At 44.6% G+C, this 7,567-nt stretch overlaps 1 pseudogene; it reads right to left on the reverse strand.

Annotated features, from left to right (window-relative positions):
* Positions 1–5,131: 5,131 nt before the first annotated feature.
* Positions 5,132–7,280, reverse strand: LOC125390933 (peptidyl-prolyl cis-trans isomerase-like 4 pseudogene; annotated as a pseudogene).
* Between the last annotated feature and the right edge of the window lie 287 nt (positions 7,281–7,567).

Genomic DNA, 7,567 nt, shown 5'->3' on the forward strand with positions numbered 1-7,567 from the left:
GACTCTGCACTTGCCGTGCTCACCCCGGCTAGGATCGCAGGAAAACACAGCCAGGGCCGTGCCTGTAAACCGGGCTTCGAACGTTACAGCGCCGGTCGCTCTCGTGGTTTGGAGAATTCTTAGAACCCTTTGGATTCTGTCACATGAAAGTGCTAGAGACACTTTGGTCTCCAGGGCGAGTCTGGGATGGAGAGGGGAGAGGGAGGGAGGGCTGGAACCGCAGGCGGCTAGCCAGCCTCCCACCTTCCCGGCCCCCTTCCCGGGTTCGCCTTGACAGGCAGCTCCCTAGACGCTCTTCTCTCATTAGCAGTTTAAATGTGGCATGCATGGTGAGACTGTCTCACTAGGTTGTAAATCGTTTCTTTGAAAAGGAATGTAAACCCACCGTATTTTCAATTCCTATGCTCTGCTCTGAACAGGTCGTTCTCTGTTTTGTCCGTTTTTCACAGTCTGACCATTAGCCCAGGCTAGCCTTAGAACTTGAGCTCCCTCCTACGTCAGCCTCCCTGGTGTTGGTTTGTATCATAGCCCTATTTTATAAGGCCACTACGTCAACATAGCTAATTGCATTTCTCAATTCTAAAGTTGAATTAGCAAAGAATCTGGCACTCTGAACTCTGGAGACATTTGGGCCAGATAATTTCATAGTTTCGTTTAATTCTTTCGAAATATTTTTAATTTTCTGAGAGCAAGATGCAGTGGCGCGAGTGAGTGAACAGTAGGTGGTAGCTTACCAGTGGCCTTTAGTGCAGCCATTATTTAAACGAAATTCTCTAAATCTACAGTTCTAGTAAAGGTAATGTTTAGCACATTCTAGCTATCTCTCTGAATGGTTTTGTTGCTGCTGAGGCTGCTTACATCATAAAATTCTTAAGAACTATGGGTTTTTCCTGGGCTTGGACCTGGCAGTCAATCCGTTGTCACTAGGACTGCCTCCATGGATTAACCTGTGGTCGTGGCTTTGCGTTCATCCTCCCAGGGGTCCCGGGATGGTTGAGGCTGTAGACAGTTTTTTACACACACTCCACGCCCAAAGCATTTCTTTTCCCCATGCTTTTCAGCTGTCCTGACAGCTCTTTTGATTGCTCTCCTCGCTTTTCTCAGACTGGTCTTTTCTTACTCAGTCACGCAGAGGAAACTTCTAATCCACCATTTTACCTTCGAAGTCTTTTTTTTTTTTTTTTAACGGAAAAGCCTTTCTAAAGATGTACTTTATTCGTTTTAATTATGCATACGGGAGCATGGCTGTGAGTGCGTGCACTCGTGTTCAGGTGTCTGGAGTGGTGGGCGTCAGGGTGCTTGGAGTAGGACTGCGGTGGGAGGAGCAACCTCCACCTTGAAAGTCTTCTCATCAGTTTTATAAAACGTAAAAAAAGAACAAGGTGTTTTGTACACTCTCATGATTGTACTTTGAATTGACTCCTTCAGAACAGAGGAAGAAGCCCCTTGAAAAGGCCCCACTTAGGGCTGCTGTGAGGCTCAACTGTGAGCGAGTCTGCTCTTCCCGAGGACCTGGGTTCGATTCCCAGCAGTCATCTTGTGTGACTGACACCTGCCTGTAACTCCAGGTCTAGGAGGATCCAACATCGTCTGACCTTCACAGGTGTTCATGTGTGTGTGCGCACACGCGGGAGTTAAAAAATAGTTTTTGTTCTTTTTAAAGGCTGCTCTAGCAACTTTATTCTAGGGGAAGTAATAACTAGTTGCTCTCCAACTGATAGGATTAAATTAAGGATTTGTGAATCCTTGTCCCAAGGTTTTGAAAACATTCCGATCTTCATATTTCATTTAGGAGAATAGGCAAGGGCCGCAATCTAATTCACATGGTGAAAGGAGCATGTAATATATCATTATATGTATTTAGTTTCCAAAGATGTTTAAAAAGGTTTGAGAATTTCATACAGGATTTTTTTTATCATATCAATTCCTGTCCCTCATGCTCTTTCTTTCTCTTAAGAAAACAAAAATGAAAGAAGCTGCTACTGAAAATGATGCGTATGTATGGTTTGTGTTAGCCAGCTTCTCCTGAGCATGAAGCCTGCGCTAGAGTGTGGTTGATGTGCTCAGTGTCATTCCATTGAAGAGAACAGATTCCCTGCCCAGCAGCTGTTATTTTGAAATGCCTTCCCGACCAGGGGTGGGATTCTGTGCTCTTTCAGCTGCTCCATGCTGGGATTTGGTCTGGCTTGAGTTTGTGCGTGTCCCGTGTGTGCAGTCACAGTCTCTGAGAGTCCGTGTGTGCGTCTGCCCCCTTGGGTCTGGAAAAGGCTGCTTCCTTACAGCCGTGCACCCCCTCTGACTCTTAGACTCTTTCTTCCTTGTGCCAGCTAGTTTTATGGCAAGTTGACCCGAGCTAGAGCAGCGATTCTCACCCTTCCTAATCCTGTGATGCTTTAATACAGTTCCTTAGGTTGTGGTGACCCCTCAACCATAAAATTATTTTTGGTGCTACTTCATAACTGTAATTTTGCTACTGTTATGAATCATAACGTAAATATCCATGTTTTCTAATGGTCTTAGGCGAAAGGAGGGAACCTCAATTGAGAAATTGCCGCTACAAGATCCAGCTGTAGGGCATGGTCTTAATTAGTGGTTGATGAAGGAGGGCCCAGTCCATTGTGGGTGATACTATTTCTGGGTAGATGGTCCTACGTTCTGTAAGAGAGGAGGCTGAGCAAGCCATGAGGAACAAGCTAGTAAGCAGCACCCCTCCATGGCCTCTGCATCAGCTCCTGCCTCCAGGTTTGAGTTCCTGTCCTGACCTCCTTCAATGGTGAACAGCGGTTTGGAAGCATAAGCCAAATAAACCCTTTCCTCTCTGTGGTGGCTTAAAAGAAAATGGCCCACACAGGGAGTGGCACTGTTAGGAGGTGTGGCCTTGTGGAAGTAGGTGTGGTCTTGTTGGAGGAAGTGTGTCACTATGGGGGCATGTTCTCAAGTTATGCCCAGTGTCGTAGTTCACTTCCTGTTCCCTGTGGCTTGAGATGTAGAATTCTCAACTCCTGCTGTAGCACCGTGTCTGTCTGCAGGCCACCATGCTTCTTGCCACGACAGTAACGGATTAAACCTCTGAAACTGTAGTCCAGCCCTAATTAAATGTTTTCTTTGATAAGAGTTGCCATGGTCATGGTGTCTCTTCACAGCAACAGAACCCTAACTAAGACACTCCCCAACTTACTTTGGTTGTTTATCACAGCTATAGAAACCCTATCTTGGACCTCCTCCCCCTTCTGAATAGACTACTGAGTGGAGGAGTGTGATAAAGACTTCAAGGCTGAGCACGCCAAAGTCTCCGACTCTCTGAACAATGTTCGGTTGTGGATCTTTGTGTTAATTACCACAACTACCAGAAGTTTCTTTGATGAGAGTTGAGTACTGCTCTGATCTATGAGTATAGCAGCCTATCATTAGGTATTGCTGTGTTCCTCTATCAGAATAATAGTATAACTTTTCCTCTAGGGCCCAGGACCCTAGTCTCAGGTTCTTCATTAACAGTATTAAGTATAGCTTTCATCTCACACAGTGGGCCTTATATTCCAATCCAAAAGTGTTTGGTTACTTGCCTAGTATTTGTTTCACAATCACACCAGATGGCATGTAAGGCTTGCAGGTTGGTTGTTATTCTAGCAATGTTTGTAACTGGGAGATTAATGATTACTTTTCTTCTCTGGTAGTATGGGTAGCACTTGCTAACATTTTAACACTAGCCAGTAAGTGTGAAGCTTCCAGTTATGTACCAGCTAGATTTCTCCATCTTCTATGCCATAAGTGTCCGGCATCTTCAGCAATAGAATCTTACCATCAGGTTGTGGGAGGTAACCAACAGAATTAGCAATAGCTTGTAGTCTTTGGGGTGTGTGTGTCTACGAGACCCCTTTTGACCAATGACCTGAAAAGATGTATTTCCATTCCTGGTTTAGAGGTTTTATTTGATAGCATATGATGTCTAGTTGGTGCATTGTCATCTTCATTATATGATGCCTCCATTTGTATTGCTTTTGTATATGAATATATTTTAGGAAGCTTCTGCAATAGTAGATTTCCATACAGCTTTTCAGAAGGACCTTAGCGTTAGCTGTCTCTCCCCAAATTCCCTCCTCTACCCTCCCTCCCATCCGCATCTCTTCACCATCCTGTTCTAATGCCCCCTGTATCCTTTATAACACCACATTCTATACCCCTGTCCGAGATTTTCTTCTCTACCCTTGGTCCCTTACTAGATGTAGTGGTTTGAAAAAGAATGGCCCCCATAGACTCGTATATTAGAGTGCTTAGGCATCAGGGAGTAGCACTACTTGGAAGGATTAGAAGGAGTGGCCCTGTTAAGGCAGCCTTGTTGGAGGAAGTAGGAAACTGTGGGTGGGCTTCGAAGTTTCAGAAGCCCAAGCCAGGCGCCCTCTATCTCCCTGCTGCCTTCAGATCTGGATGCAGAACTCTCCGCTCCTTCTCCAGCACCATGTTGTCCTATGTGACTTCATGCTCGCCACCATGAGGATTGTTGGGACCAATTAAGTTTTGGCCTTCAGCTGCTCTTCCCTGCTAGAGCCTTCCAATTGAAGTTACTAAAAGCTGTGCCTCCTCTAGAGGATCAGAGGATGGGATTTTCACCTGTTGGCCATTGACTACAGGGTATTTAAGCCTCCATGGTGCTATTAAAGAAGGGCCTTTGTACCAGCGATTGGAGGTCCGTGAGTCGGTCTGTCTCTGCGTGTGGTTTCCTCAACCTCCAGCCCCTTGCCCGAAGTTGGATTCTAGCGCATAGAGCGCAGACTGGGGTGGGGTGTGGGGGTGTGGGGTGAACAGCAATTGAAGGTCCCTCCGAAATCGGGAACTAGGGTACGCTGAGAGGTCTTGGAAGGTGAGGGTGGGTGGATTGGGGTATGTGTTAATCCTGACGTCCAGAATATCTCCCCCCCCCCCACCCTGCCGAGATAAAGAGGTAAGTGGACCTTCCCGGCCTAAGGGACATATTGAGGAGTTAAGATGGGAGCTGTTGGCAGTATCCCATAAGGTGGATGGAAGAGTTGTGGAACCTAAGAGAGCTGTGTCAAGAGAGGATTCTCAGAGACCAGTGCCCACTTAACCGTGGAAAAGATCTTTGTTGGTGGTATTAAAGAAGACACGGAAGAACATCACCTGAGAGTTTATTTTGAGCAGTATGGGAAAATTGAAGTGATTGAAATCATGACTGACAGAGGCAGTGGAGAAAAGAGAGGTTTTTGCTTTTGACCATGACTCTGTGGACAAGATTGTTATTCAGAAATACCATACTGTAAACGGGCACAGCTGTGAAGTAAGAAAAGCCCTTACTTCAGCTAGTGCAGGAGATGGCTAGTGCCTCGTCCATCCAAAGAGGTCCAAGTGGTTCTGGTCCAAGTGGTGGTTGTGGAGGCGGGCAGAGTCAGCCGTGCCAGCAGGCACTCGGAGCGTCTGTGAGGTGCTCCAAGCCAGGCAGGAGCAGAGCCGTTCACTTCCTTTTCTTCTCCACTCGTCTGTACTTAGATCTTTCTTTGTCTTTGGATTTCTCTGGACTGCTGCTTCGGTCTCTCTTTCTACTCCTTTTCCTTTCACAAGGATCTGTCTGGTACTTGGGTTTGTGGCTGTTGCTATAGTGACCGTCCCTTTCTCGAGATCGGCTACGACTGCGGTTCTGACGTCGGTCTCTCTTTTCACTCTTCTGTTTCTCCCAACAGCTTTCTTTATCTTCATAATGGCCAAAGCCCATTTCCCTGTAGATATTCTGATTAGGATTTTTGATTGGCATGTATTCTTCATCTTCCTTTTCTTCAGAGCAGTGACGGGTTTTCTTTCTGTGTTTTCTGGTCTGTGAGTGACTTGACTTTGAATCTTCTGCCTGCTCATCTAGTATAAGATCATATTTTGCATCCTGTTTGGGCTTTACTTTTCCTTTCAAAACCAAATTGGATGGTTTATCCTGTTCCTTTTCATACTCCTTGAAATCACTCTTGGTATATTTCCCACCTTTCCCTTTCCATTTCACCTTTGCAACAGACTGGCTAAAATCCACATGTATTCTCCTGTCGTCTATAAGTACATTATCCATTTTGAAGAATGCTTTCTCGCAGTCTTCTTCCTTCTCAAATTCAATGAAAGCATAACAGAGGGATTCTCCTGTTTTCCAGTCTCGGATGATGTCACAACTTCTTATTGGCCCAAATCTTGAGAATATTATCTCCAGGTCCTCACCTGTGGTCACTGGATTCAGTTTACACACAAACAAAACATTCTCTGGAGGTTTAATATCTGCATCGGGTAAGTCTCCCACCATCTCTAGAAGAATAGCTTGAGTTTTAGCCTCTTTTTCTGCTTTTATTTCTTCTACTTCTTCAGCTGATCTTCCTTTGAAGTCATCAATTTCTTCATCCGCTCTGATTCGACCGCTATCCAGTTGTTCCCTTGTAGGTTCTGGTGATCGATCAGGAATTAATAAATCAGGAGGGTCATCAAACGGATCATCTAAAATCACTGTATGATTTATCCTGATATCTTGATATGGTACAAAATCCTTGTCGACAAAGGTCTCATTGATTTTCTTAACTATGTCCATGCCTTCTGTCACTTCACCAAACACTGTATGAACACCATCAAGGTAATCTAGATTTTCTCCTGTAGTAATAAGAAACTGAGATCCATGTTGATCACTGCCATTGTTCACCATGGACACAGTACCTTTCTTCTTGTGCTTAATCCGTGGTACTTTTTCTGCCTCAAAAAACCTTGCTTGATCCCCATACAGTTGTCCAAATATAGACTCTCCTCCACGGCCATTCCCTGTAGGATCTCCTGTTTGTATGATAAAATCCCTCTGTACATTGTGAATAAGGCAATAATTGTAATATTTTAGTTTGCACAACTTCAGAAAATTCAAGCATGCGTGCGGCCGCTCCTTGGTGTACAAATCGATAACCATGTCGCCCAGAGTGGTCTCCAGGAGAACCGCCATGGCCCTGGCTTCTCCTCCTTTCGGGTATCGTGAACTAGTTCAGCATAGTTCAAAAAAAGAGTAAAGGAATAAATAAACGCCCAACTGTGCTCTCTCCTGGTGTGATATCCTGAAGAGAATGCTTCATAAGCCACCTAGATGCCCAAGACCTGGCATCGGATGCCTCTCAGTCAGTCTTCTGTGTGCTCCTGCCATTCACTGCTGACGTGCTGAAATGCTAGAGAAGCTACGAGAGCACCATGTCAGCAGAACAAATAAAGAGCCTCCGTTCCTTGATGGGCCTTTTTCTTCCTCATAATCTTGCCTTTTCATTGCCTTTATTAAGCATGGTGTATGCTGAGGGCCTAAGAAAGGAAAGAAGAAATGATTTGAGCGTCGAGTTTGCGGCAACTATAAACTTCATTAAGAGTAATGTGTGTGTGTGTTTATATATATATATATATATATATATATATATATATATATATATTCCAAATACTCAATTCAAAACAAAATATTTTCTGGTAGAAATAAAATTACTTAAAATAACAAGAGTATAAAAGGTTAAATGGAAAGGGAAAGGTGGGAAATATACCAAGAATGATTTCAAGGAGTATGAAAAGG

This window comes from Myodes glareolus, chromosome 16, assembly GCF_982192425.1.
Source record: "Myodes glareolus chromosome 16, mMyoGla1.1, whole genome shotgun sequence".
NCBI classification, from domain to species: Eukaryota; Metazoa; Chordata; class Mammalia; order Rodentia; family Cricetidae; genus Myodes; species Myodes glareolus.